The sequence below is a fragment of the Meles meles genome, chromosome 3, assembly GCF_922984935.1.
Source record: "Meles meles chromosome 3, mMelMel3.1 paternal haplotype, whole genome shotgun sequence".
NCBI lineage: Eukaryota > Metazoa > Chordata > Mammalia > Carnivora > Mustelidae > Meles > Meles meles.
The window spans coordinates 106,524,610-106,552,331 of record NC_060068.1 but is presented as its reverse complement, the minus strand read 5'-3'; the positions used below and the strand labels follow the sequence as shown (position 1 = coordinate 106,552,331).

The 27,722-nt window shown below is 44.5% G+C and overlaps 1 protein-coding gene across 5 annotated transcripts in view; it reads right to left on the bottom strand.

Moving 5' to 3' along the window:
* SIL1 (SIL1 nucleotide exchange factor) overlaps nucleotides 1-24,392 on the bottom strand; it is a 220,020-nt gene extending 195,628 nt beyond the window's left edge. For 4 of the 5 annotated variants that reach the window (XM_046000371.1, XM_046000374.1, XM_046000375.1 and 1 more), the window contains exon 1: nucleotides 24,278-24,386. The gene's annotated coding sequence lies outside the window, so the exon portion shown is untranslated. Of the gene's footprint in view, nucleotides 1-24,277 lie in introns of all 5 variants that reach the window. The other variant, XM_046000372.1, reaches the window with a different exon arrangement.
* Between the last annotated feature and the right edge of the window lie 3,330 nt (nucleotides 24,393-27,722).

The following is a 27,722-nucleotide window of genomic DNA, read 5'->3' as shown; positions in this document are numbered from 1 at the left end:
TTATCTCAGTACAGCTTACACACCAGGTTACATTACTTCCAGGTGTACAGTATAGTGATACAGCAAGTGTAGCTACCACCTGTCACCACACCATGGCTTTTGCAGTGTCATTGACTCTATTCCCTATGCTGCGCCTTGGACACCCAGGACTCAATCATTCCATAAATGGAAGCCTGTATCTTCCATTCCTCCTCACCCATTTTGCCCACTCCCCCCACCCCCTTCCTTCCAGCAACCATCAGTTTGTTTTCTGTATTTATAGGTCTAGAGCAGTCTATCATTCTATGGGATGCACAGGTAAAGAATATGGGGGGCAGGGCTGCAAGGTCTCATCCTCCAAATCCTTGTGAATACATAAAGATTGACAATTCGTTTTGAAGAAGTTCTCACTCAGGATTTAGAAAGGAGAGAGAAATCAATGCAAACCAAAATAAAGGGATGCAAGTTTGTTTACTTTTTAACCAAGAGTAAGTTAATTAATTAGTTAAACAGCCTGATTATGCAGAGAAATTTAGGCCATCAACACCCATGAATGTCAGGAGCATCTTTGATCTGGGGAATCACTGGCTAAGCCACCTTTAAATGATACCGAATTATGGAGGACAATCACAACGGGGGTGTAAGAGTATAAACGGCATTTTGCCCACCCCAACCACACTTCTACAATCACAGAAGAAGACATGTTCTAGCCTGGCAGGTGGAAGAGATGGAGCTTAGCATGCTACCTACAACTCTGGCCATAAGAAAGCTGTGAAAGATTCTGAAAGCAAACACTCTTCTGAGTAAGAATTGCAGAAACACCTCCAAGGCAAAGAAACAGAGCACAGAAGAAAGGAACAGGGATTATCAATTAACCAAGAAAGGACTGAAGAGAAGAGGTGAAAGAATTAAGAAAAGGCTTAATAATTTTTGAGCCCAGAGAAAGATGGTCCCGAGAGCCACTGTTCTACCACCTTCTGCCACCTTCTTGTACCAGGATCTTCAAAAACCCATCCTGCTGACTTATAGCTAAAATTCCTGCTGTAAGGGGGGTTGGGAGCTTCACTAAAAGTGGACTTCTAAGTAAGTTTAAACATAAATTAACGATTACCCCAAATGGATAGAGGATGGTCAGTAACTACAGCACAGTTAAGACACTGATTCTATGGTACAGAGTGTGACTATTGATCTTGGGGTTGTGAGCTCCAGCCCCTTGCTGGGTGTAGAAATTACTTAAAAATAAAATCTTTAACAACAACAACAAAAAAGGTGGTTGCCAGAGTGACCAAATACCCTGAGTTAACTAACCACAAGGCTAAGTCCTTCAAAGGAGGAAAATGAGCAAGGACATAGCTGACAAGGAGGTTGTTGAAGTCTTTATCAATAAGGGAGAGCTTTATCAATAGGAAAAGTCAACAATACCTGAGGCAGATTAAGATAACCCTGTGTTGGGATGCCTGGGTGACTTGGTTGGTTAAGCGGCTGCCTTCGGCTCAGGTCATGATCCCAGAGTCCAGGAATCGAGTCCCGCACCGGGCTCCTTGCTCAGCGGGGAGCCTGCTTCTCCTTCTGCCTCTGCCTGTACTCATTCTCTCTCTCTCTCTCTGACAAATAGATAAAATCTTAAAAAAAAAAAAGTTAACCCCGTGCTTAGAGGAAGCTTTGGGTGGAAGAAAGGGAGCTTTGGAAATGAGTGGAGTCTAGTGCCTACAGAGCTACAGTTCTTGAAGCACACAAAACCTTTTAAGCAATATAAGCCCATCCCTGCCGCTCACCTTGCTCCAGACACCATTCTCCTGCTCATATCCATGCCTGGGACTTTATTCTCTCAATTCAAGACCAAGTCTTTGAGGACTAATCAGATTTAGGACCCAAACATTTACAAAGGTGGCTGGAGTCCCACTTCCTCCTGAGCACCTCCCCATACAGTTCCCTAGGATAAAAGGCCCTCTGCCAAAGGAACAGTTAACTAACTGATCCAGGGTCTCTCGCTCATACCGTTACAATTACCCATGAAAAACCAGGCCACTGCCATAAAGCAGCACTATCCCCTCTTACCTCTCCATGTTTTACCTTGTTACTCACTCACATTTTGTGAATTTGTTTCTATCTGGCCGGTGTCAATTTGTCAATTCTTCTCTAATGTCCTTGTCTAAGAACTAACACAGTATTGCAGAAAGTGTCGGTAGAAAATCAGAGTGAGATAAATTTGCCATGTCCTGGTGAGCTTTCATGTTTGTTTTATTCCAAGCAAATGCACTAAAGCTTGCTTCCTGAGAACACCTAAAAATCAATGCACAAAGTCCAGCAACCACAAACTCCCCTTTCTAATAACAAAATGCCAAGAAGAAAGAGAGCCACATAAACTAAACGCAGAGAAAATTGCCTCTCCTCAGAAGGTTCCAATTAATGGGAGAAGGGGGAGACACTTAATAAGTAATGAACAAGAAAGAAAGTCATCTTAGTTTCACTTATTTACAAAACAAAGCAATATGAATATGAACACCTGTGTAACCAGATTCTGAGTAATAACAAATCCTTTCTCATTCACAAGCTCATTCAACAAACGTATGATCATCTACTATGTGCCAGGCACTGTTCCTAGCACTGTGAATACAGCTGTGAACATGACAGACATGGTCTCTATTCTCATGGAACTTAATTCTGGCAGAAGGAAAAACAGAGAATGAACAAGAAGCAAACAAACAAGAAAAATATCAGATGTCTATGTTAACAGTGACATAAGTAGTTACTTTATAACAGAGGAAAGGCAGGCCCCTTTTTCCTAAGTAACAGCAGAACTGAGATATGAATGACAAGGAGCCCATCAAGTGAACGTAACGGCAGAGTATTCCAGGCAGAGGGTACAGTGAGAGCAAAGGCCCTCTGTCACTGTGGTGAAAACATACGAGGCAAGGGGCAGAGTAAGGACACGTGGCTGCCAAGGCAGGCCAAGATCTGTTCATGAATGGCCTACAATCGAAGTAAGGAGTTGGGACTTTATTCTAAGTACAAGACCGTAGTAAACCTGCAGAGGGTGTGAGGCAGGGGAGTGACAGACTCCCTAAGAACTTACTGAGTTGATCGTTGAATCCAAGCAGAGACTGACTTTCCAAAAAATTAATCTAGCCACAAAAATTAGAAGACTTTGGGGCGCCTGGGTGGCTCAGTGGATTAAGCCGCTGCCTTCGGCTCAGGTCATGATCTCAGGGTCCTGGGATCGAGCCCCACATCGGGCTCTCTGCTCCGCAGGGAGCCTGCTTCCTCCTCTCTCTCTGCCTGCCTCTCTGCCTACTTGTGATCTCTCTCTCTCTGTCAAATAAATAAATAAATCTTTAAAAAAAAAAATTAGAAGACTTTAATTTCCTAGGAAAAATACTTAATTGCTTTATAATCTATCAGTGCTATGGCAGGATATTATCTGTACTATGAATATGTACTATGTGAAAGACACTGCATGTTGTTTTACTTAAACCTCCCTCACCCAACACTCCCAAGTAGATATTATCATTTCCATTTTACAGATGAGGACTCCAAAGCTCAGAGAGAAGGGGAAGTGTAACTTGTCCGAGACCACAAAGCATGTATATGGAAGAGCCAGAGCTGGAACGCAGTTTGGTCTGACTCAGAAGAGCCAGGGTTCCCAGCCACTTTATTGTAATGACTTTACCCTCTTCCCTGACAGGAGGAAGAGAGACAACGCTTCTCCTGGTTTACCACTCAAGCCTTCTACCTACTGCTTTCTGCTCTAATTGAAGCAGTCACTCACCTTACCCAGTGAGGATCACAGACTGGGGCCTGACCCCAAATACGCTACCTAGCAACCTTCCCTAACAAGCCAAACCCAGTCTCACCATTCCAGGCCTTTGCCAGCCTTTCTCTGCACCTATGGTCCCATCTGTGGCTTTTCTCCCAGATGGGGTCTGACTTCTTTGAAGGCATTATAATCCTTACCATTCTGAGGTATCCACCATGTGCCAGAAACATGCAGTGTATTATCTCCTTTCATCCTAACTGCCCCAGGAGGTGAGTACCAGTACACTCTTATTCAGATGCGAAAGCTGAGTCACTGAAGTACCAGGAAAGGTCAAAAAGGTATCATTTAACAGAAGTGGAAATCATTCCCTTCTACAGTATAGAGTACACATAAATAGTGAGTCAGTGAAGAGACAAATAAACTCATCATGGCAGTCTCTACCACCATGAATGAGGAAGAAAGCATGGGCACAGGTCAGGGCCTACACGCTCAGCTCTAGACACTCGGGATAAATACATCCTCTCCTCTTCTCAGCCAGTATAGGCTCTAATTCGGAGACTGTTAAAGGTTTTGTCCTTTCTCTCCCATTCACCCACCTCACCCACCACCACCAAAGAAATCAGATGAATCAAATTAACCTTCCCCAACACCTTCACAAAAAAACAATCACATCACAAAGGTCACTTCCCCCCTGAGACCACTGGGGAGTATTCTATTTCAGTGACTCAGTACTAAACAAACCTTTACAAAAGTACAACCCAGCTTATTTTTCATGGTCTCTTTTAGGTCAACCATCTTACACAGCATTTTACCAAAGAAAAGAAACAGCAGCAATTGAATGTTTTAAAGAACAAACCAAAGATTCCAGGGATGTTCACTACCAGAAATGGGCACTCGTAAGGCAGAAAAAGAGAACGCTATTTCAGATGGTGCAGTCCAAGCAGGAAGCAGGGGTACTCTTCCCCCCACAAACACACCAAAGCTGAGCACCCTCTACAGTTAAGCAGCAAACAAACTGGAATCAGGGCCATAGAAGAGAGGCCCAGAGGAGAAGAGAGCAACACCAAGTGGACATCTGATCTGGATCCCCTTTAAGAAACTCTCTATGAGAACAATAGCTAAACTATGGAAAGAACCTAGATGTCCATCAACAAATGAATAAAGAAGATCTGATACACACACAATGGAATACTACCATGCAGCCATTAAAAAAAGAAAACAAAAAACGAAATATTGCCACTTGTAGCAACGTGGATGGAACCAGAGGGTATTATGCTAAGAATAATCAATCAGAGAAAGACGATTATCATATGATCTCTCTGATTGAGGAATTTGAGAGCCAGGGCAGGGGACCATTGGTAGGTAGGGAGGGAAAAAATGAAACAAGATGAAATTGGGGAGGGAGACAAATCATAAACGACTCTTAATCTCAGGAAACAAACTGAGGGTTGCTGGGGGTTGGGGAGGGATAGGGTAGCTGGGTTATGGATACTGGAGAGGGTATGTGCTGTGGTGGGTGCTGTGAATTGTGTAAGACTGATGTTTCACAGATCTGTACCTCTAAAGCAAACAATACATTATATGTTAATAAAAAAATTTTAATAAATTTAATGTGATTATTGAAAGAAAAAAATAAAAAGAAACCCCATAGGAGACCTCCTTGTTTTGCTGAACCATGACCACACAGAACAAAACCAAAAGCAGCAAAGATGAGCATAAGACTGAGCACATCAAGGCCAAGATCACCTCTTCATTCCACCATTGACATGGGGCCCAGCACATAGTAGACAGATAATAAAACAAACAAAAATTAGACAAATAAACCTTAACTAAAAGTACTACCACTTTTAATTCTGTATTTACCGTGTGAACGAACCTAAGCACCTTTCATGTATTCTCATTAATACTTCACAATTAACCCTGTGAGGTAGATGTACTATTATTTCCCAGTTAGGGCTAAGAAAACTACCAATCAGGGAAGTGAAATAATTTGTCTAAAGTCACACAGCTTGCAAGTGGTAAGGCTAAGATTCTACCTGAAGTCTGCCCAAGTTCAAGGGCCATACTCCTACCCACTGTACTGACAGCCTTCCAGCTGAGTACGTGAAGGAACAGTGGGCAAGGCTACCGTACCACTGAGGAAAGGCTCTAGTCTATGGTCTGAAACCACCCACCATGCATTTAACACTTGGTCTGATAGCATGTGACTCTGACCCGGGCTTCTTTACACCCCACGTCTCTCCTGTACCTCAGTCTTCCTAGCTACACAGTAGCAAGAGCAATGACAGCCCATTTCCAGCCCTCCAGACATTGGCTACTGCCAAGAGAGAACATGTGCACACCTACATCAACCAGAACTGAATGTTACATAAACCGCAGGTGTTGGCTTTGCTAACTTGGCACATCACATTTCAGGTAGTTGCCCATGTCAGGGGCTTAAGTGGTCCAAACTGAAAGGGGTAGCTCTTGCCCAGTAGTGACAGTCAACAGAGGGACAGCAAGAAAACAGGTTAACAAAGGGCTCTGTAGCTGTCAGATGTTAAAAAGTGACAGGCCTGAAACCTCTAGGCCTTTTTCCGGGAAGGTGGAAAGATGCCAAATGCCAGCACCCTGAGCCACCATGTCTGCTGAGTGGCCAGCTGGCCCCAACAACACACTGACTATCAACACTTCGGGGGAGTTGGTCTCAAAATTACCATTTAGCTGACTAAAGGAAAACAAGTCATGGATCACAGCAACGCTCCTTTTCTGATCTTCATTCTCACTCCCTCATCAAAATCCATCCAGTGTACCATCTGAAAGAGTGATCTGTTCATACTGCAAATCCAATCATCTCACCACCATGACTAACAACCCTCCAAAGGCTTCCATGCTCTCCAGGTAAATACAAAAACGCCTTGCCACAGCTGACCAGGCCTGCCCTTGCCAATCCTTCCAGCCTCATCGTGCTTCCATCTCCTCTCATTTTCTGTGCTCCAACCACACTTACGCAGCACTTCACAGAAGCCACCTCTTTGCCCCCAACCCCACTCCAGAGGCTTTGTAAGAGCTGGGCCCTTAGCCTGAAACACTCTTCAACCTCACATCGAGTTGTTCCATAAACACCTGTTTGTTCTTAACAATTTAAACCAAAGATCACTTTCCCTAGCAAGCCTTCCCTGATACCCTCTCAACAGCAGGAACAAGTCAAATCTGTCCTATTTCTCATAGTATCACATTCCTTTCTTCCAACACACTTAATACAATTGTAATTGTACATTTATGTGTGTGATTTTAATTGTATTCATGTCCATATTCATCAATACACCCTAAGGAGGAAATACATATGACTCGGTCATGACTCAGGACTTAGCATAGTATCTGGAGTGTAAAGGATGTTCTGTTTATGTCGACAGAAAGAACAAAATTCCAGAGAGAAGGGAAATGAAGTTTTATCCAAATCAAAAGGTTCTGCTTAGAGAAGCTGTTCTTCCCTTGTGAACTTAAGCCAAACTATTCTTTCCCCTTTGCCCTCTTTCCCAAATTTCTGATAAAAGTGACTGTTTATGCCCTGCCATTCTTCAGGCAGGTGGTAGCCATAGTGATAACCTGGCCTACAGCCAAAAATAGTCTAAAAAGATATCACCTTGTCTGAATGCTCCAGACTTCCAAAATAAAAGTCCAGAGCAAAGGCCCAGGCAGATGGAAACACAAACATCTCTACTCAGTAAAGAGAATAAGCCAAACAACTAACAGCATCTTCAAAAAACAAATGCTCCTCAAAGCAGGCAGTGACCCCCAAGTGACCCACCCAAAAGAAAAAGGGGGAGGGGATAAAGACTGCAAGGGGCTAAAGCAGAAAATCCCTGAATGGGATTTTAAATACCACCATTCACTCCTTGGATAAGGCAGAGATTTGCCCAAACATTAAATATCAAAGTCTCCCACAATGAGGCAGCTTCAGAGGAATCCTAGTAGGACTCTGAACAACAACACCAGAGCCTGAAAAAGCTCACATGAAGCTCAGATTAAAGCCTCAATTCCCTATGGACGCAGGAGGGTCTTGTCCTAGCCCTTCTATTCTTTAGGGTAGATGGGCAGGGTGGTGTAGTAGAAGCAGCACCAATTACTGAAAACTACCTAGTGGCAGGTACTTCAGAGGCAGGGATGGTAGTGACAAACAGTGAGAAATAAATGAACACATACACAGAGGGGCAGCTGAGGCTCAGCAAGGTTGTGTAACAGCTAGTGAACAGTGAAGTCAGGAGACAACCCAAGTCTGCCTGAATCCAGACTCTTCTACCCTACAGCTGCCTTTATGGGTTGCCCATGAGCCCAGCTCTGCTCCCCACCCCAGCACCACCTCCTTACCAGAATGGGAACATTCTGAGAGCTCCCTGGGTAAGGAAAGGCTGTCTATCATGAGCACATTCCACCACAATAAGCATGTACATAACTGAGATACACTGCCACGCCATAGGGACAGAGTGCAGTGTGCTGAAGAAAGGGGAGTTCATCATTTGTAGCCACGAGCATGAGGCTGGATTTTCTGAAAATTCCAAATAGAGCTACAGGGATGAAATCTCTGCCTTTTTGAGAACCCACTGGTGCTAGGTGCTTGGAATCATAATCCTGCAACCCAAGGCACCTTAAACCAGAGAATGGCAGCTGTTCCCTGGCATCATATACATTCACACACCATCTCCTACAAGGTGAAGCATCCCTTCACTGTGCTGTAGTTCAAGGTTAACCCTTCCCCCTGCACTCCTTTCAGGATCTGCCTCTTATCAAAAGCTATGCCAACTGATTATTATAATAATAACTATTATGCCATTATAATAACATTATTGCACTTTTTTTCCTGCACTTGACATCTGTTGGCTGATAGGTTTAACTGATACATAAGCAATAATTATGCAGTGCTCTTTTCTTTCCAACCAAGCCTCTAGTGTGGCTGTTAAAGCTAAATCCAGCTATAGTCAATGCCCAGCCCCAGCAGCAGTGGGAAACATGGCTCATCTGGGCTCAGCTATCACGGTTTCAGTGGCCACGGTGCTAGAAAGAGAGGCTCAACTAGGTCTCCAAATGTTGACACACTCCCCCTGCTCCTGGGAAAGTGATGGAATTCAGGGGAAAGACCAACCAGCAAGTAATTTACTGATAAAAACCCCAATAGGGCTAGAGGAGTCATACTCAGGCCTCCGTACTGCACAGAGACAAGCAGTACCAAATCACAGGACCGCATACCACAGAAAGAGAAGGAGAGGCAAATGCAATTCTCTGCTGGGAGTTCAGATAAATGGTTCTCAGAGAGCAATTCTGCCTGCTTCCCCACACACACTTCCTGCCAACTGCCAGGAAAACTGGCAAGAGAGAGAGAAGGATAGAGCAGAGGACTATCTTCAGGCCCCTATTTTGAAACTGAAAAATCGATCAACCTGGCTGCTGGGCCTTCTACATACAGAGCCCACTAGGGGCCAGAATGCAGTCTGAAATTCAAAGCAGAGAAGTATAACTTCCTTTCGGCCCAAGCCCCTAAATCTACCCACCACACTATTTATGACAAACAAGGTAGAACAAGATGTGAGATTCTATGACTGCAGAATATCAATATGCCTGAATTACACGGTAGCCTTATTACAGGTAACCCACACTGAGGCTACATAAAAAAATACACGTGATCAAACAAACCCCACCAGGAAATCAGGGCTGGCCTGCTTTGTTCTCCACCCTGTAATACACAGAGCCTTTTTTTTTTTCAAGGCAGAGAGGGGGGCGGAAGGTTTTTGAATTTAAATTACCAGGGAACACTATAATCTATGTGCAAGGAGAAAAGGAACATTCAAGAGTGCCAAGCACAGGCTCTCGGGACATGTGTGGCCGAGGCAGTAGTAGCCTGCGGGGCTTTTTCCTCCAGCCTCAGCACTCTGCTCTCACTGTTTGAGAGCAGGCAAGCCAGCAGGCAAGGCCCAGGCTGCACAAAGGGGCACTGTCCCCTAGGGTCTAGGGAGAGGATTACTCTCTCAGAAGCAAGTCAGTATGAATCAACAAAGAATGAACAAGACTAGCCACCCAAAGAAGTAACCCAACTAAGGACGGTATTAGAAAGGTATTACTTAGGGCGAAGACCCTGTCTCCCTCATCATTAAATTCCCATGGCCAAGCAGTACCTGACACATACAGAGGTCTTTACCAAGAACTGTAGCTCGAATGATAACCACAAAGACTCCTTAGGTTGGAACCAACTGATGAGAGCTAGAATCTAGTTGTTCCTATTATAACCTGTGGTAAAATAAGGGCTGTGGTCTGTGAAAAACACACCAAGAGGTACCCAGGGAATTAAATTCAGTCTCTCTGACACTTCTGGTGCCCCCAAGAGAGTAACAGGTATACTTTGGTCAGAGTAGAGAGACAGCCCTTAAAATACAATGCTGTGAGGAGAGAGTGGGAAGAAGTGAATAAATGGGACAAAAGATATACTGAATGCATATTGTGTGTGTATCTGAAAAGCCCAGGGACTTCTACAGATGAAGCAATAAGGGACAGGTTACATAACTCTCTTTAGTCTAACAGCTAGTACATGGTTAAGTCTGGATCTTTCTAATGCTATGGCCAGGAGCTTTCCACCCTACTTCACCTTGACTTCCTCTAGAGGTGAGAGGGCTTCCAGCTCATCTTATCCATAGAGGAGAAAATGCTCCCTCCTGTCCACACAAGTCAACTTGCTAGGCATGTTTATTAGAGTTAATTAGTTAACCGGAATTATAGCTGAATGGGCTCATGAATTCCATGTGCTTGAGAGAGCCCACAGGAACTTAAACCTGGGTGAACTGGCTGAGTTTCCAGACCCACAAAGCTGCCAGCCAGTGACTAAGCTATCAGCTGGGGCAACTCTCTTGGCACAGTGCAGGTCAGGGCTGGGGGAGGAAAAGACAACCCGGGCATGATCTCTACATGCCCCCAACAGCTCTCTTCGGAGATTGCAAAGGAGGTACGAAGAGCCTCTCCCACCCTGAGCTCTGTCAGTAATACACAGAACTCTCTTTCACAATAACCTAATTTTGATTTAAGTGGAAATAGAAAAGTTTAAAAAAAAAAAATGAAGGACTTCTGCTTGGTCTTTAGAAGCAACTGAGCCTTCCCTCCATGTTGCCCACCACCTCTCTAGAGCTTTCAGAGACCTCCTACACCCATGATGCCAGGGGCAGGAGAGTAGAAAGGGCAAAATAATTTTCAGGGTTGTATTCTGAAGAAACCAGTGGTGAGGATCAGCCCATGTTTCTAACGGAAGTGAACACCCTGGACAAACTCAGGGGAAGCTAAGTTGTACTAAAATACAGTCTCCCAGGGTTGTCTGTTTATTTCACCTCCCACATGAGGGCTTTCAAGAGTTAACACTGGTACCCCCCCGCCATCCCAAAGTTTAGGAAAGCTGATGATTCACCCAGGCGCACAACAGCTGCTGGAAAGACATGTGGGAAGGGGCAACCCGGCAAAAGCGGTCTAGGTATGGTGAGAAGGGTCTCCCAGGGGTGCCCTACATGCCAAGCCATATGTTGTCAGGATATTAATCCAAATCCATCTTGCGTACTTTACAATGTTTACACTCTCTGGGATGTGGAGCATTAAATTATATCCAAGAACAACCCAAGTCCTTCCAGTTCTAGTCTGCACTTACTTCTTTGCTAAAAAGATTTGTAACCTGGAAACAAAGCCCTTTGCCTAACAGCAGCAATAATACTCAGCAAAGAAAAGAAAAAAGAAAACTGTTAATTCAAGCTTCCCTAAAAGATACTGCTCCAATGGAGGCAGAATTAGTTTCTAAGTAGAAACTGGAGAAACCTACTACTGACCACTTTTTTCTAGAGAAGACAGGCCAATGTCACTGAGAGTTCTGAAGAGGTGAAGGCTAAAACCAAAAAAATAAAGCACAACACCACAGCTCTATTCTTGCCCCCAACTGAAACAGCTCTGGAAACCTGTAAGAGAATTCCAAAAAGGGAAGACTACCTCACTGACATAAGCGTTAAGAGCAAGGACCAGAAATATGACGTAAGGCTACTTGGCTTAGTCACAGTCCTGCCCTCACTGTACAACCCTCAGTAAGTTTAAGTAATTCAGGCTCTCCAAACCTCAATTTCTCATCTCTGAAATGGGGATGTTTTAAGGATCTGTTATTTGAAAGCCTTTTTTTAAGATTTTATTTGATGTCATATCAGATAAAGGGCTAGCATCCAAAATCTTTAAAGAACTTATCAAGCTCAACACCCAAAGAACAAATAATCCAATCAAGAAATGGACAGAAGGGGCACCTGGGTGGCCCAGTGGGTTAAAGCCTCTGCCTTCGGCTCAGGTCATGATCCCAGGGTCCTGGGATCGAGCCCCACATCAGGCTCTCTGCTCCACAGGGAGCCTGCTTCCTCCTCTCTCTCTGCCTGCCTCCTTGCCTAGTTGTGATTTCTCTCTGTCAAATAAATAAAATAAAAAAAAAAAAGAAATGGACAGAAGACATGAACAGACATTTCTGCAAAGAAGACATCCAGAAGGCCAAGAGACACACGAAAAAATGCTCAACATCACTCAGCATCAGGGAAATAGAAATCAAAACCACAAAACCACCTCACACCAGTCAATATGGCTAAAATGAACAAGTCAGGAAATGGCAGCTGTTGGCAAGGATGCAGAGAAAGGGGAACTCTCCTACACTGCTGGTGGGAATGCAAGCTGGTGCAGCCACTCTGGAAAACAGTATGGAGGTCCCTAACAAAGTTGAAAATAGAGCTACCCTATGACCCAGCAATCACACTACCAGGTATTTACACTAAAGATAAAAATGTAGTGATCTGAAGGGTCATGTGCACCCCAATGTTTATAGCGGCAATGTCCACAATAGCCAAACTATGGAAAGAGCCCAGATGTACACCAACAGATGAATGGATAAAGAAAATGTCATATATATACACTATGGAATACTATGCAGCCATCAAAAGAAATGGAATCTTGTCATTTGCAACAACGTGGATGGAAACAGAGGGTATTACGCTGAGCAAAATAAGTCAGTCAGAGAAAGATAATTATCATATGATCTCTCCGATATGAGGAATATGAGAGGCAGGCCGGGGGGTTGTGGGGGTAGGGAAGGAAAAAATGAAACAAGATGAGATTGGGAGGGAGACAAACCAAAAGAGACTCTTAATCTCACGAAACAAACTGAGGGTTGCTGGGGGGTGAGGGGTATGGATAAGCTGGCTGGGTTATGGACATCAGGGAGGGTATGTGCTATGGTGAGTGCTGTGAAATGTGTAAGCCTGATGATTCACAGACCTGTACTCCTGGAACAAATAATACATTATATGTTAATAAAAATAAATAAATATATATACAGAGAGAGAGAGAGCATGAGTGGGGGGGGGGCAGAGGGAGAAGCAGGCTCCCCACTTATCAGAGAGCCCAACACAAGACTTGATCCCAGGACCCTGGGATCATGACTGAGCCGAAGGCAGACACTTAACCAACTGAGTCACCCGGGCACTCCAGGAAAGCCCTTTCATAAACAGTAAAATGTTAAGCATACTTTAGGCCTGACAGTTATTCTGAAGACCTGTGGCTGAGAAAACCTAAGACACTTCTGTGGAACAGAAAAACAAGTCTGTCACCTCCAAGGGACAAATTACAGTAACTGGTTCTAGATGTTTACAGAGAATCCACAGTTACTGAATAAAGTGAGGACAGAGTGGAAGTTGAAGAGGAGACCACACTTGGGTCTGCCCAGGGATACTTTATTTTTTTAAAAGATTTTATTTATTTATTTGACAGAGAGTGAGAGAGGGAACAGAAGCAGGTGGAGTAGGAGAGGGAGAAGCAGGCTTCCTGGTGAGCAGGGAGCCCAATGCAGGGCTCAATCCCAGAACCTTGGGATCATGACCTGAGCCACCCAGGTGCCCCTACCCAGGGATATTTTTTAAAAATATTAGCAATATACACACACAGCTCAAATTTGAAAAAGCACACAAAGGTATGCAGTGAAAATTAAGGCTCTCTTCTCCCTCACTGCCCAGCCACCTAGGGCCCCTCACCAAAGACATCATTCTTTTCAGTTTCTCATGCAGTCTTCCAGAGATAATCCAATCAGTTTGTTTCTGCCTCAGATGGAGGTATCAATGGTAGTAACACCTTCAGACCTAAAAGGTAATGCCAAGTAAACTCTGCCAGAGGCTCCTAGGGACTATGAAAAGAACAGGACAGTCAGAGGGTAATATACCGCCCTGCAAAAGCCTCCATACAGGTACAGATTTCCTCCTGGCTATTATACTGCTTTGCCCCTTGACTACCACATTTAGGCAATAATTTTGTACAATATACCTCCCTTGCACTTATGCTGGTTCATTCAGAACTCCTTCTCAGAGAAGTCATCAACAGGAATGATTCCTAGGACCTCAGCCTCTAACCAGACTGATCACCAGGCCCTCAGAAGCAGAAAGCAGCAAGAACCACCATTACACCTGCCTCAGCAAAGGCTGTGCAAAGGGTAAAAATCACCTAAGTCCCTGGGTCACCATCTTTCCAGGGACAGAATACAAGGGAGGATGAAGCAAAACAGGAGGTCTCTGCAGGACTTGGCTCAAGAGACTATGTCACTCCCCACAGAAAATAACAGGACACCCAAGCAAACCTAGGCTTTCAACAAAACTCCCTTTAAAGCTTTCAGGTTATGTCCTCCACTCCCTTTCTTCTTCTGTAAGGAACTTAAATATGTGAAATTTCAGGCTCTATCCAAAGATCACAGATGGGTAGCCTCGATGCCAAATCTGGACCACAGATGTACTTTGGTAGTCCCTGGGGATTTCACACAAAAACCTGGATTTCTGGCTTCTCTTGTAATGTAAGATAAGGACACTAGAGCCACACTCACTCATGACTATAGCTGAGTAGCAGCTGTACTTCAGGGAACACATAAGCCCTTCAGTTTGACACAGGTCCACCATTCCCTGTGGCTGACACTGTTCCCTACCTGACCCTGAAAAGATCTTGGAGTTGGGAGACTCCTGGCCAGTGAGTGACAGAAGCGGCTGAGGTAGGCACATCAGCTGGCAAGAGCAGGACTCTGACATTCGTAAGCACTTATTAAGCACCCTCTATCTGCCAAGGACTGCGCTGGGAGGTGGGGACACAAACAGGAATGAGGGATACACTTTCTGCCCACCAGGAATTTCTAACCCATTTGAGAAAAGAAGACTTACTCTATGGAATCAGACTACTTCAGACACCAAGAGCTCTAGGAGTTGAGAGTGCCTGACTCACTGTGACTAGGGTACAAGGAATGCTTCAGGAAAGAATTGGAAATTGACCAGGACTATTATCATTTCTCAGGTTTTCACATATTTCTTCATTCAATAAGCATTTAATGGTGTCTATGGTACACTCAGCATTATGCTGGAGACACAAAATAAAGCATAGCCCATGTCCTTGAGAAGCTCACATAATAATAGACAAAATAACTAACCAGGATAAAGTATGCTAAATTCTAGAATCAAAGTGTTGCTATGGGGATACAGATGAGGAGGTATCAGGCAAGGCTCACTGAAGAAGGCAGCTGTGCAGCTTAAATAGGAAACAAAAGAGAGGGGACTCTGGGCAAAAGAACTGGCCGAATCACAAACATGAGGCATATTTAGAGGGTCACATGGACCAGTTTACCAAGAGCAAAGGATACATGTGGGTAACGGTAGAGGATATAATTAAAGTGGTAGGACAGGGACACACCGTGATAGGCACAGAACATCGAACACCCAGACAAATGACAGACACCCGGACAAATGACAGACAAATGATATATTTAGAACACATTCAGCAGCAGCCAGGGGGTGCCACTGAAGGCTTCTAAGCATGACTGTTCTCCAATCAGCACCGTATTTAGGAAGACCCCACGGGGCAGAGGTACACAGTGTCCTAGAGGAAACTGAAGGAGGAGGCTCCCGTAACAACTCAGGAACAGTTACAGAAAATAGGGGAAGCATAAAGACTAGGTAAGAAAGATACTGCAGAGGCTTGCGGAACAACTGAAGACAATAGCATTAACTCTTTAATTTTTCTTTTTTTTAAACCAATTGAGACTGCTCTCCCACACTGCCCCCCCCCCAATGTTAAGGTTTTGGCCTATTTGTTTCATTCAGAGAAGTAAGGCATAGGCTATAATTACAGTACTTGGGGTTTTTTAGAAACTCAGCTTGAGATCAGTATGAGAGGTAGTAGCTTCAGGGGCTTTTCCCTACTCCCACCCCCACTGCTACACAGAACCAGTTGTAAATCTCAAAAAGCAAGAGTCAACTTAAACACAAAATCTGGTCAGTGTATTTGACTGCACTTCCCTGACCTTGCACAAGGAACAGAAATGGGCATACAAATGAGAAGAAAGCCGTGACAGAAGTCAAAGTTCCGATAACGAGCTAATTGCTTCATGTCTGGCTGAAGAGCAGATGGCAAGAGACAGGGAGAACATTCTGTCAGAGGGCCCCAGGCAGACTCTGGACAGCCAGCCCTGCTCCAGTAACATTCCCATGTCAGCCACTGTCCTGGACACAGGGCCCACTGGCTGGGAGAGCCAGTCAAAGGCAGCCCCAGAGAGGTGAGAACTAAGCTAAGGAAGGAAGAAGATGGCAGAGAAACTTCAAAGTTCCTTGCTATTCATGACTTTTATTCAGCATGAGCCAGCTGTGACTACTGATATGAATAATCAAACAACAAAGGAGACTGACAATGATGCGATGGTGAAGGTAACACTGGCCTAGTCAGCATAACTTATCCTGTAACCAAGTCTTGGGTCAGGAATTAGAAACTACTGTTGTTGACATGACTGGTCACACAGAGCACTTATACTGTGCCAGAGGAGCCACTTTCCATATGCATTCTCTCAAGTAATTCTCAAGACAGTTCCAAGAGGAACTATTACTAATTCCATTCCACAGATCATGAAATTAAGGCTAAGAGAAAATGAGTAACTTATCCATGACCTGACAGCTAGTAGGTAAATAGCAAAATATGAAACCAAGTAAGTTGACTCCAGAATGTTTTTATTTATTCTTTTTACGATTTTATTTATTTGACGGGGGGGCGGGGGGAGGGCGGAGAGCACAAGCGGGAAGAGCAGCAGACAGAGGGAGAAGAGAAGCAGACTTCCCCACCGAGCAAGGAGCCTGATGCAAAGCTCAACCCCAGACCCTGGGATCATGACCTGAGCCAAACACAGACACAAAACAGACTGAGCAACCCAGGCGCCCCTCCAGAATGTTTTTAAACCACTCTGATACACCCTTCATTCCCTCGCTCTTTTTCTCCCTCGCGATATATCATGGGTTTACTGGGTCACCAGATAAGGTCCACTGGTGCACTGGCCCCATTCTTTACAGAACACCTTCAGAGCAGCCTGGCCTGAGCACTTGTTCTTTGTTTCTAAAGTAGGGGGAAGCTTCAAATCTATTTTCTCCGGGGTAAGATCAAGAGGAAACATACCTCAACAGGAGGAAAGAAATCAGCATGACAGCCAAAAACCTCACCAGTAAAGGTTTTAAGATAATGAATAAGGCAGTCATTGGAGGCGGGGCCCTTCTCTCTCCCTGGAGATTTTTTTTTTAAGATTTTATTTATTTGTCAGAGAGAGAGAAAGAGCAAGCACATGCAGACACAGTGGCAGGCAGAGACAGAGAGAGAAGCAGGCTCCCTGCCAAGCAAGGAGTCAGATGTGGGACTCAATCCCAGAACGCTGGGATCATGACCTGGGCCAAAGGCAGCCGCTTAACCAACTGAGCCACCCAGGCATCCCATCTCCCTGGAGATTTTTAACTCCAATGGCATCTTGCATCTTTATAAGGCTTTAAATAATTTTAACAACTTCTATGGCCACCCTCTGTGAGCCCTCTGGCTTGAGTTTCAGCTCTGCAAGTAATATGCTGATGGCCCTAAAAAAGGTATACAGCCCATTTCACTTCTCTGGAACTCAGTTTTGTCATCAAGAAAATAAGAACCATTGAATACAAAACTCAAGCACTGGAAAGTGACAGAACTACTAGGGAACCTCCTGACTCTTCACTCACCAAAGAAACCACCAAGAGCCATTCCTTGGATCTGAACCAGACCCAGCACTGATGTTTCCAATAAAATTGATATAAAGACCCCGAGGATGATGTTTTCCAGCCCATAAACACCATGATTTCAGACCTTAACAGCTGGGTCCAAAGAGGGAGACTTTGCCTCATGAATACAATCAGACCCAATTCCCCATGACCAGCAGTAGGGAGAGTAACAAAATCAACCTTAAATACCTTCCTTAGGATTTTGCCCTTTAAGCTTCCAACTCTAATACCAACTGAATTCAAAGTGTGAACAATCAATGTTGTCTGTATCGACTGTCCTACTTTATGTTATTTCCACGGAACTGAAGTCTGCTAGTTTTCTCAAGTTTGGTCAGATGCCTGCTAGCCCCATGAGAGCCTCACAGAAATGAGAGAGGCAAAAGCATGAAACTATTTCCAGACATAAAGAAGTGCCCATTTATAAGTCCATTGGTATCAGCCTTTCCTCACCTGACCTATGAGATGCATCTGTGATTCTTCTTTCAGTTTCTAGAACTCCTCCCCTTCATAAGACAGAAAAGGCAGTAGCTAGACATGGATCAGTTTCACTTACTGCTGTGATAGTCTTCTGCCTGGAATGATAAGTGATAATTAAAAAGCACAACACCCTCCCCCTCAGTCAAGAGAAACATACCCCTTCCCATTTCTCTGTGGATAGGACATGTGGACATGGGCATCAGACACTACCCAAAGGCTCCAACTTCCAGGAACACCTGAGCCAACACAGCAGGCTCAGCTATGAAAAAGTAAGGCCAAGGACGCATCAGAGAAACAGATGGTAAACAGAACACTTCGGAAGGCCAAGATCTGGGGAATGCCTGGGTGGCTCAGTCGTTTAAGTGTCCAATTCTTGATTTTGGCAAGGGTCATGATCTCAGGGTAATGAGACTGAGCCTGGAGTTAGGCTCTGCACTGGGCATGAAGCCTGCTTTAAGAGTCCCTGTCTCCCTCTGTCCCTACCCTCCTTCTCTATCCCTCTCTCTCTCTCTTAAAAAAATGTTTTAAAAAGTCCAAGATTTGGAAGGAAAAAATATATATATCAAAGGCTAAATTCAATTCAACCCCTTGGAGAAGTGCAGGTAAAAATTATCTCTCCCACCTCTACCTCCAAACATACTCCACTTCTTCTCCAACTCTCTTAATAGCATTAGTTTTTGAGGCCAGCAATATGGAGTAACATCAGAAAGGGACAAAACTTCTGCTCTGAATTAGGAATATCACTTAAAAAAACAGAAATGGCATCTTTTGGACACATGGGTGGCTTAGTCGGTTAAGCCACTGCCTTCGGTTCAGGTCATGTTCCCAGGGTCCTGGGATCGAGTCCCGCATCGGGCTCCTTGCTCAGTGGGGAGCTTGCTTCTTTCTCTCCCTCTGCCTGCCACTCTACCTACTTTTACTCTCTCTCTGACAAAAAAAGTCTTTAAAAAGAAAGAAAGAGAGAAAGAAATAGCATTTTACTAATCCCCATGCTTATAAACATGTAATGGCCAAGGAGTTTCCTGGGCCTGCAACACACTTTAGGCAACAGGCTCAGCGATTAGAAACAGCTCAGCTGGTTGGCAAATCAAACTAGGAGGGACATATTCACAGCTCTGAACCTTGTAAAGGCCAACTACCTCAAATCTTTGCATGACAGCCCTTAGCTATTGCCAGCCATCTTAGGAGAAGTCAAACGGGATGGGTACCAAGGGTACTATCCCTAAGACACCCCACCCTTGGAAAACTAAATGAGCTCTTCAAAACCAGGAACTCTTTCTCACTTTAGTGTCCTCAACATCTTCCATTAGGCCTGGCACCTAGGAGAGCCTTAAGAAAATAAAGTGAATGGTCAACTATCCTGCTGATGTGAGCAGGCTCATGGTGAGAGGAGGAGGGTAGCACAGTGCAAAAGAAATCACTGTGGAGTCAGAACTGGGTTTAAAACCTGACTACAACAAACCTTTTGACCTTGGTCAAGTCACTTAACCTCACTGAGCCTATTTTTTTCAACTGTAAAATGGGGTAATACCAACTATTTTACAAGGTTAATAGAAGATTGAATGAGATAATGTTCTCCCACCTTTACTAGTCTGGTGTTGGTGCCCTAACTGATCTTATAGATGTAAAATGTGCCTTGATGGCTGTATTGGAGAGAGAATATAGGTAAGACCATGCAGTTTCAATGAGGGCAGTATTGCCCACAAGCACAGCAGGGAATGATTCTTCAGGAATAAAAATCTTAGCTATTTTAAGTTTATGCTCCTCCAAAGGGTCATAGTACGTAAATAGATACATGGTATATCTTTGGTATTAAAATTCCATGGGGAGGGGTGCCTGGGTGGCTCAGTGGGTTAAAGCCTTGGCCTTCCACCCAGGTCATGATCTCAGGGTCCTGGGATGGAGCTCCACATTGGGCTCTCTGCTCAGCGGGGAGCCTGCTTCCTCCTCTCTCTCTCTCTCTCTCTCTCTCTCTCTCTCTGCCTGCCACTCTGCCTACTTGTGATCTCTGTCAAATAAATTAAAAAAAAAAAATTCCATGGGGAAGGGACAATTGTGGGGGAGTGGGACTCAAAAGGGTCGAAAAACACTTAATGAGAGGTCTCAAGAGCTGACCCACTACTTTTAAGAACCTGACCACGCTGGCACTCTGATCTCACACTTCCAAACTCTAGAATGGGGAGAAATAATTGTTTGCTATTTAAGCCACCCATTCTATAGTACTCTATTACAGCAGCCCACAACCGACTTAGACACATCTCAATGCCTAAAACACTAAAGCCAAGGGCACTGTTAGGAAAATGAAAGCAGATATGACCAGCCAACACAACCACACCCTTACCTATGTGCTACCTGGCTTAATCTGAAAGAACTATAAATCTGTGTGGAACATAATTCTGTTGCTCCTGGATTCTGGTGGAAAATAGAAGAAGGAAAGATGCCGAGTGTAAACCCTTCCCAAGTCAGTAAAACTCTGGGAGAATTCTTCACATGTGTCCTGAGCAGCTTCTATCTTTTACAAGGTTCTTGTAACAAAGTCAAACTCAATTACTGTCGATGCTAGGAATCAGGGGTTACCCAAAGCCCCACCTGAATGACAAGGGGCTATCCTCCTCCTCCCCTACTCAGCAGTGAAGCCCTTGGTGAAAGAACATGAAGAAAAGGGCAGGATACTGCCCCTTCAGACTATATATAATTAAAATAAGAAGCTCTGTACTGTGAAAAACTAAGGCCTGCAGCTTAAGACTGACTCAGAGAAGGATAAAGTATTCATCGTTGTTCAAAAAGAGAAAAGATTAGCCTCACAAGGACATGTCTCCAAATTGACACCAAATCCAGGAGTTAGAGATGCCTGTGCTACAGAGCGTGAGCAAAGCACCAGCTGAGGCCCCAAAGAAAAATCCCCGGGAATACATGACCAAGGAGCCAGCATTTTAAGAATGTTCAGATTAGCTCTCCTGAAAAGAGGCTTACTCCAAGAGATGGCAGACAGCCTCTGCAACACAGCTTCACTGAAGAAAGGATAGAAAATAAGTAGGGGGTGGGGGGGGGGGAGAGGTAGGATGAGGTCAGAGCATGAACTGACAAAGATAATAAACAGAGAAAGGCATCTACCTATTTGGAAAAAGATACAACTTACCTTTAAAGACTCATTTTTTAGGGCACATGAATGGCACATGGGTGGCTCAGTGGGTTAAGCCTCTGCCTTCAGCTCAGGTCACAATCTCAGGGTCCTAGGATCGAGCCCTACATCGGGCTCTCTGCTTAGCAGGGAGCCTGCCTCTCTGCCTGCTTATGATCTCTATCCCTCTCTGTCAAATAAATGTATTTTTTTAAAAGGCTCATTTTTCAGGGGCGCCTGGGTGGCTCAGTGGGTTAAGCCTCTGCCTTCCGCTCCGATCCATGATCTCAGGGTTGTGGGATCCAGCCCCGCATCAGCCCCCTGCTTAGAGGGGAGCCTGCTTCCTCCTCTCTCTACCTGCTCTCTGCCTACTTGTAATATCTGTCAAGTAAATAAAATCTTTAAAAAAAAAAAACTCATTTTTCAAAAACTATTCTCATTAATAGTAAATCTTTATTCTTTGAGGATAGAAAGTCACTGCATTCCTATGTCCATTAATGGGTTCCTCCTCATTTAACCACTCTTCCAAGTAAGCACTCCTTTTTTTTTTTTTTTTTTAAGAATTTTAAAGTAATCTCTACACCCAAGATAGGGCTCGAATTTAGAACCCCAAGATCAAGAGACATGCTCCACCGACTGAGCTAGGTTCAGGTGCTCCAGTATTCCCATTTTTATGCAGTGGAAAACCGAGCCTGAGAGGTGACTTGTGCAAGGTCATATGGCTAGTAAGTGATAGATTCAAAACATGTTCACCACACACCAAAAATCTATTAAATCCACTTCAAAAGAACTTTTTACTCATCTGAAGACAAGTCAGGTGAAAGTGGCTTTAACCATGCCACATGGGGTTAAAAAAAAAACCAACAGTATGGTATTATATATTAATGAAACTGATCACTAATATGGTTCAAAAATGTCTCTGAAGACAATTTCAGGGGTAGATTTTCAAAACTGCTTCAGACAATGATGGAACACTTAAGTAAGGCCTCACTCCCACCACTCACACCTACGCATACCACTCTAAAGGAGAACAGCACTCAATGAAGAAGTTCTAGCATGTTTACTTTAAAACTCATGTTGTTAATTTTTTGGTTTCACTTCACTAGCCTTTTATTGGGTCAGTGAAACACACCAGGGGTCAAAGCTGGCCTCTGCAGAGAATAACTGGTCTCCAAGGACATCAGGGAAGGTCAAGAAAGCAGGAATCCAAGAACAAGGCAACTTTTCATTCCTGGATCACCACCGCCTTACTAACATATTCCCCATTCCTACCCTCTGTAAAATGGGGGAAATAAGTCTTTTCTGTAGCCAATTTCACTTCAGAACACCACATAATTAGCGGATTAAATTCATTAAACAATCAAAAGAAAAACATAAATCTAGTGTGGCAACACTTTCTTAAAAACCTAAGAGCCACATTCTCAGGTGGCTCAGTTGTTGGGCGTCTGCCTTAGGCTCAGGTCATGATCCCAGGCTCCTGGGATCAAGCCCACATCCGGCTCCCTGCTTGGCAGAAAGCCTGCTTCTCCCTCCCCCCCTTCCTGCTGTGTTCTCCTCTCTCCCTGTGTCGCTGTCAAATAAATAAAATCTTAAAAAAAAAAAAAAACCCTCAAGGGCCCTATTCTCAACTGAAACCACACACCAACTTAAAATCCATGTTAGACATCAATCCTAACATCCTCATACCCTGGCTCCCATCAAAATCCTATCCAAACCCCAAATCTGGCTATAGTTCTATCAGACAACAAAAAAAGCTTGGGTGGGGTGGGAGCTAAAAAGACACAAAGATATAAAACAAAACTTTTACACTCTCAAAACAAACACTGTTACTGTTTATAAACACATCAGTTTCTTTTCTTAGCAGACATGGAAGATTCATTCTTCTCCTGCCTACCTCCTCTGGGTTAATCTAACCCCTTCAATCTCCCCAAAGAAGTTTGTGGTTGGTTTTGTTCTACTGAGGTCAGAAAGCCATACAAACTGGAGTCAATGCCAAATATTAAACTTTTTAGTAAAAAACTGACATTACATATGCGGGGGGGGGGGGAAGGGGGCCACAATTTTTTTTTTTTTTTTTAAAGACCTCAAACATCCCTCTACCTTCTAGAATGCAAAGAAACCCCCACTGGCCTCTCAGGTGTTAGCTATTCTTTCCCACCTAGAGGCCCATTTCAGGAGCTCCTATCCCAACAGATTCCCTCCAGTCTTCTACAGGAGAGACTCTCAAAGCAAGAATTTCAGGACCATCAGAATCACCTGGGAAGCACTGCAGGTGCCCATACTCTACTTTAAATGAAATCCCTGAGTACAGGCCAGAAATGTACACAACCTCCTAGGTGATTTGAAAAACACCAAAGTGTGAAATCCGCACTTCAAAGACAAGTCTTCCATCTACCAAGAAAAAGAACACCACAAGTCAGGGGTGGAAATACGACGAAGGCATATGGTCAATTCCATACGATGGAGAGACACCGAGGCCTTGGCCAAGAACCAAAATATCAGCAAAGGAGCGGTTAGATGCACAAACAGGGTGGGAGAAAGAAACAGAAAAGGAAGCTGAAACAGAGAATCAGAAGCTAGTCTCGGAATTCCCACCGCCTCATACCCTGGCACTTAAAAAAAGCTACTGGAGACGCTGTGAACAAAAAAGGTAGGTAAGGCGACTCCTGGGCTGAGGCCAGGCCTCGCTTGGTCGTCCCGCTTTGAAAGAAGGAGATGTATGGGTGGGGGGCAGGTGTCCTGTGTGGGGACCCCGGAACAGTTGTGGGAAGAGTCTAGGACACGGTCCGAGACACCCGCCCAGCTCCAGGGCCGGGCGGCCCCCTTTGCCCCTACCTTCGGCTTCCTGCCCGGCAGCCGAGGGGTTAGACACAACCCCCACAATTCCAGGCGGCTGCAGCGGCAACCAGCTCCCCATGCGCAGACCCGGCGGCGACCATCTGAAGCTGTGAGCGCGCAGTTATTGCGTCACTGGCCGTCTCGCCCAATTGCCGCCTTCCAGAAAAGACGTGTGGCCGCCTCCCTCCCTTTCCTGCTAGCGAATTTGTTAAACCCCGCCTCTCTCCCCTGCTTCTGCTAAATGCCCGGTTCTAACCGACGTTGTGATGGAGGCGTTTTCCGCTATATCCCTCCGCCAGAGTGAGAGACGTCTGAAGGAGATCACCACGGGCCTGATTCTGCTTCCAAGCCCAACTAAAATGGGACTTTGAAGTTTCATCTCTGATTTCCCAAAAGTCTAATTTCTTTCTAGCGGAAAGAACAACAGAAGGAAACCAGAGGACGTGAGGCGTAAAGAGAAATCAAACTGTTGCCACAGTGTGGGATACATCCGAGTCTCGAGCAGTAAAAATAGTCCTTTGAAAATTAGTGCAGATAGGTCACCAGGAAGTCATTTAGTTTTTATATTTACGTACTGCATGAACTGACACAACCAATCATTTTCAAAGTTATAGTCATCCACAGTTCAAATTCTGCTCTACCCCTGAATATCTTATGGGCCATGTGTTGCGTATATATTTACTTCTAATAACTTCCGAAGATCAGAACTGTCCCCTCCTTTTTATAGATGGGGAAGCTAAGGGTCAAAGAAGTTGAACTTGTACAAAGTCACAGTCAGGAAGTAATAAAACTGAGAATATAAACCAGATTTGGGTGACTCCCAAAGTCCCCTTCTCTTTTCCATGATAAGACCTTCCCCTTGACCAGAGGCATTTAATCCGACTAGTAAAATGGAGTGCTCCCTCAGGACCTGAGAGTCCAGACATAGTGATTCCTAGACATTCAGAAGTGGAGAAAACGACTATCCAAACAAGCTGTAACTGCCCCCAAATAGCAGGTTTTCTCCAAGAAGAAACAATCAACTGGTCTCTGGTTTGGGCTTCTAACAGTTGATCTACTTTCTTGATTATGTTTACTTCAAACAGATGGGAAATTGACTTTGCAGCTGTGAGCAAACTTTGGTTAGTAGCCTGGGGAAGGAGAACAAGACTTTGGGCAATAGTTGAGTGGGAAGTGACAGGTTTTTTAGGGGGGAGGGGGAGTCCGTCCATCCTTCCTTCCTTCCTTCCTTCCTTCCTCTCTCTCTTTCTTTCCCAGAAAAGTCTGCATAGAACACTTTCCTGGGACTAAGTGGGAAAGGACAGCTATCAGCTCACTTTTTCCATGGAACACCCGGGAGGCTAGCAAGAGTAGCCCAGGAATAATTCTAACTGTGTCACTGCCTAGTACCATGAAGATAAATAATAAATGTTCAAAAGTGCACAATCGTAATTCACAGAATGAATATATAAATTACAATCGCTCCTGAAGCAAGTTATAAAAAGACATTAACAAAGTGCTACGAGAGTAATATGCTTATAAATAGAATAAGTGGGGGTGCCTGGGTGGCTCAGTGGGTTAAAACCTCTGTTTTCAGCTCAGGTCATGATCCCAGGGTCCTGGGATTGAGCCCCACATCGGGCTCTCTGCTTAGCAGGGAGCATGCTTCCTCCTCTCTCTCTCTCTCTGCCTGCCTCTCTGCCTAACTGTGATCTCTGTCTGTCAAATAAAAAAAAAATAGAATAAGTGGGGCGCCTGGGTGGCTCAGTGGGTTGAAGCCTCTGCCTTCGGCTCAGGTCATGGTCTCAGGGTCCTGGGATAGAGCCCTGAGTCGGACTCTCTACTCAGCAGGGAGCCTGCTTCCTCCTCTCTCTCTGCCTGCTTCTCTTCCTACTTGTGGTCTCTGTCTGTCAAATAAATAAATAAAATCTTTATAAACAAATAAATAGAATAAGCTCAAATGTTAGAATGAATAAATAAATGCATTGGCCAAAAGAAGAGTCCAGCTGGACACAGAGATGCCAGTACTCAGGAGCTTGGCTTCTTTCTTGGGACAGAGCTAACTGGGTAAAGTGTATGGGGAAGGGAAATTCTGAGCGGTGCCAGTCCCCCAAACCTTGAAAGGACCTGATGACCACTTTCCCAGGAGAACCAGCTCTGACCTCAAGCCTCCTAGGCTGCTAAAACCAGTGTGCAGGGCTAGGCCTAAGCAAACAGCCCCTACTTTCATGACCAGCAAACAAGGAGGACCACTGTAAAGGTGGGAAGTTTGAAGTCTAGGGAATAGAATGGGTGATGGGATCACAGAAGTCTCTTCTCTGTTTCCTTGAATTACTCTTGGAATTAGACAGAAATAGTCTCACTGGGTTCTTACCCTCAAAGAGCTCAGGGTCAGATAAGAGACACAGAAATGTAAACAAATCAAATCAACACTGTCCAACAAGGACTATAAAACAGAAATATTAACAGAGCTAGAAGAAGAACCCTACTCAATTCACACTGCTGTCTTTCTTTCCAAATCCCTTATGTGAGTACATCATTTCTCCATTCATCATCTTGTTTGCTCCAGACAGCCCTATGAGGCAGATGGGGCAGATTTTATTCCCATTTTGCAGATAAAACAAAACTCCTTGAACTCATCAGATCTATGTTGTCCAATATGGTAGCCAAGAGCCACATGTAGTGTTTAGATTTAAATTAATTAAATTAATTAAAATGAAATAAAATTTAAAACTCAGTTCCTTAGCCAGAGTAGCCTCATTTCAAGTGCTCAAGAGCCACATGTGGCTAATGTCTACCGTATCATACAGCACAGATAATAGAACATTTCTGTCATCACAGAAAGCTCTATTGAACAATAGCACTTTAGAGGTCCTGAGAGACAGTGCAAGGGCAGGAGTATGGAGTCAGAGCTCTCACTGTTCCCAGAAAAGCTGAGTAGGGCTGCCAACATAGAACAAGCAAGAAGGTGAGGGGCACTGCCAAGGAGATCAAGAGGAACTGGCCTTCTAAAGCAGGGTACTCCACTTCCTGGGCTGCACACAGATGGCATGGTTGGCAGCAGCCAAGGCATGGTAGAAACCAGATGATCTCTACACTGATACCTGGGCACATCTGAGCCCACAAAAGCAGCTTCCTTGGTGGAACTCAGGAATTCTAGGTATCTCGACTCCAGAAAATACCAAGGACGCCAGTGACTGTGTTTTCCTCTGTCTCGGGTTCATCTCTGAAGGCCTCATTAGCAGAAAATGAAAAATAACAAAACAATCCCTGTGAAAGGGATGTGAGACCTCACATGTCACCTGCTGTCACCTGCTAGAAGGCCTTGGCAGCTCCAGGGGGCTTTGACCAGAAAAGTCAGTAACTTTAAGCTGCATTTGCCCTCAGCTAAACAGGTTTCTCTGGTTCAAAGGAAAAGCACTCAAAAGAAGAGACCTACAAGACAGACAAGATTTCAAAGGGT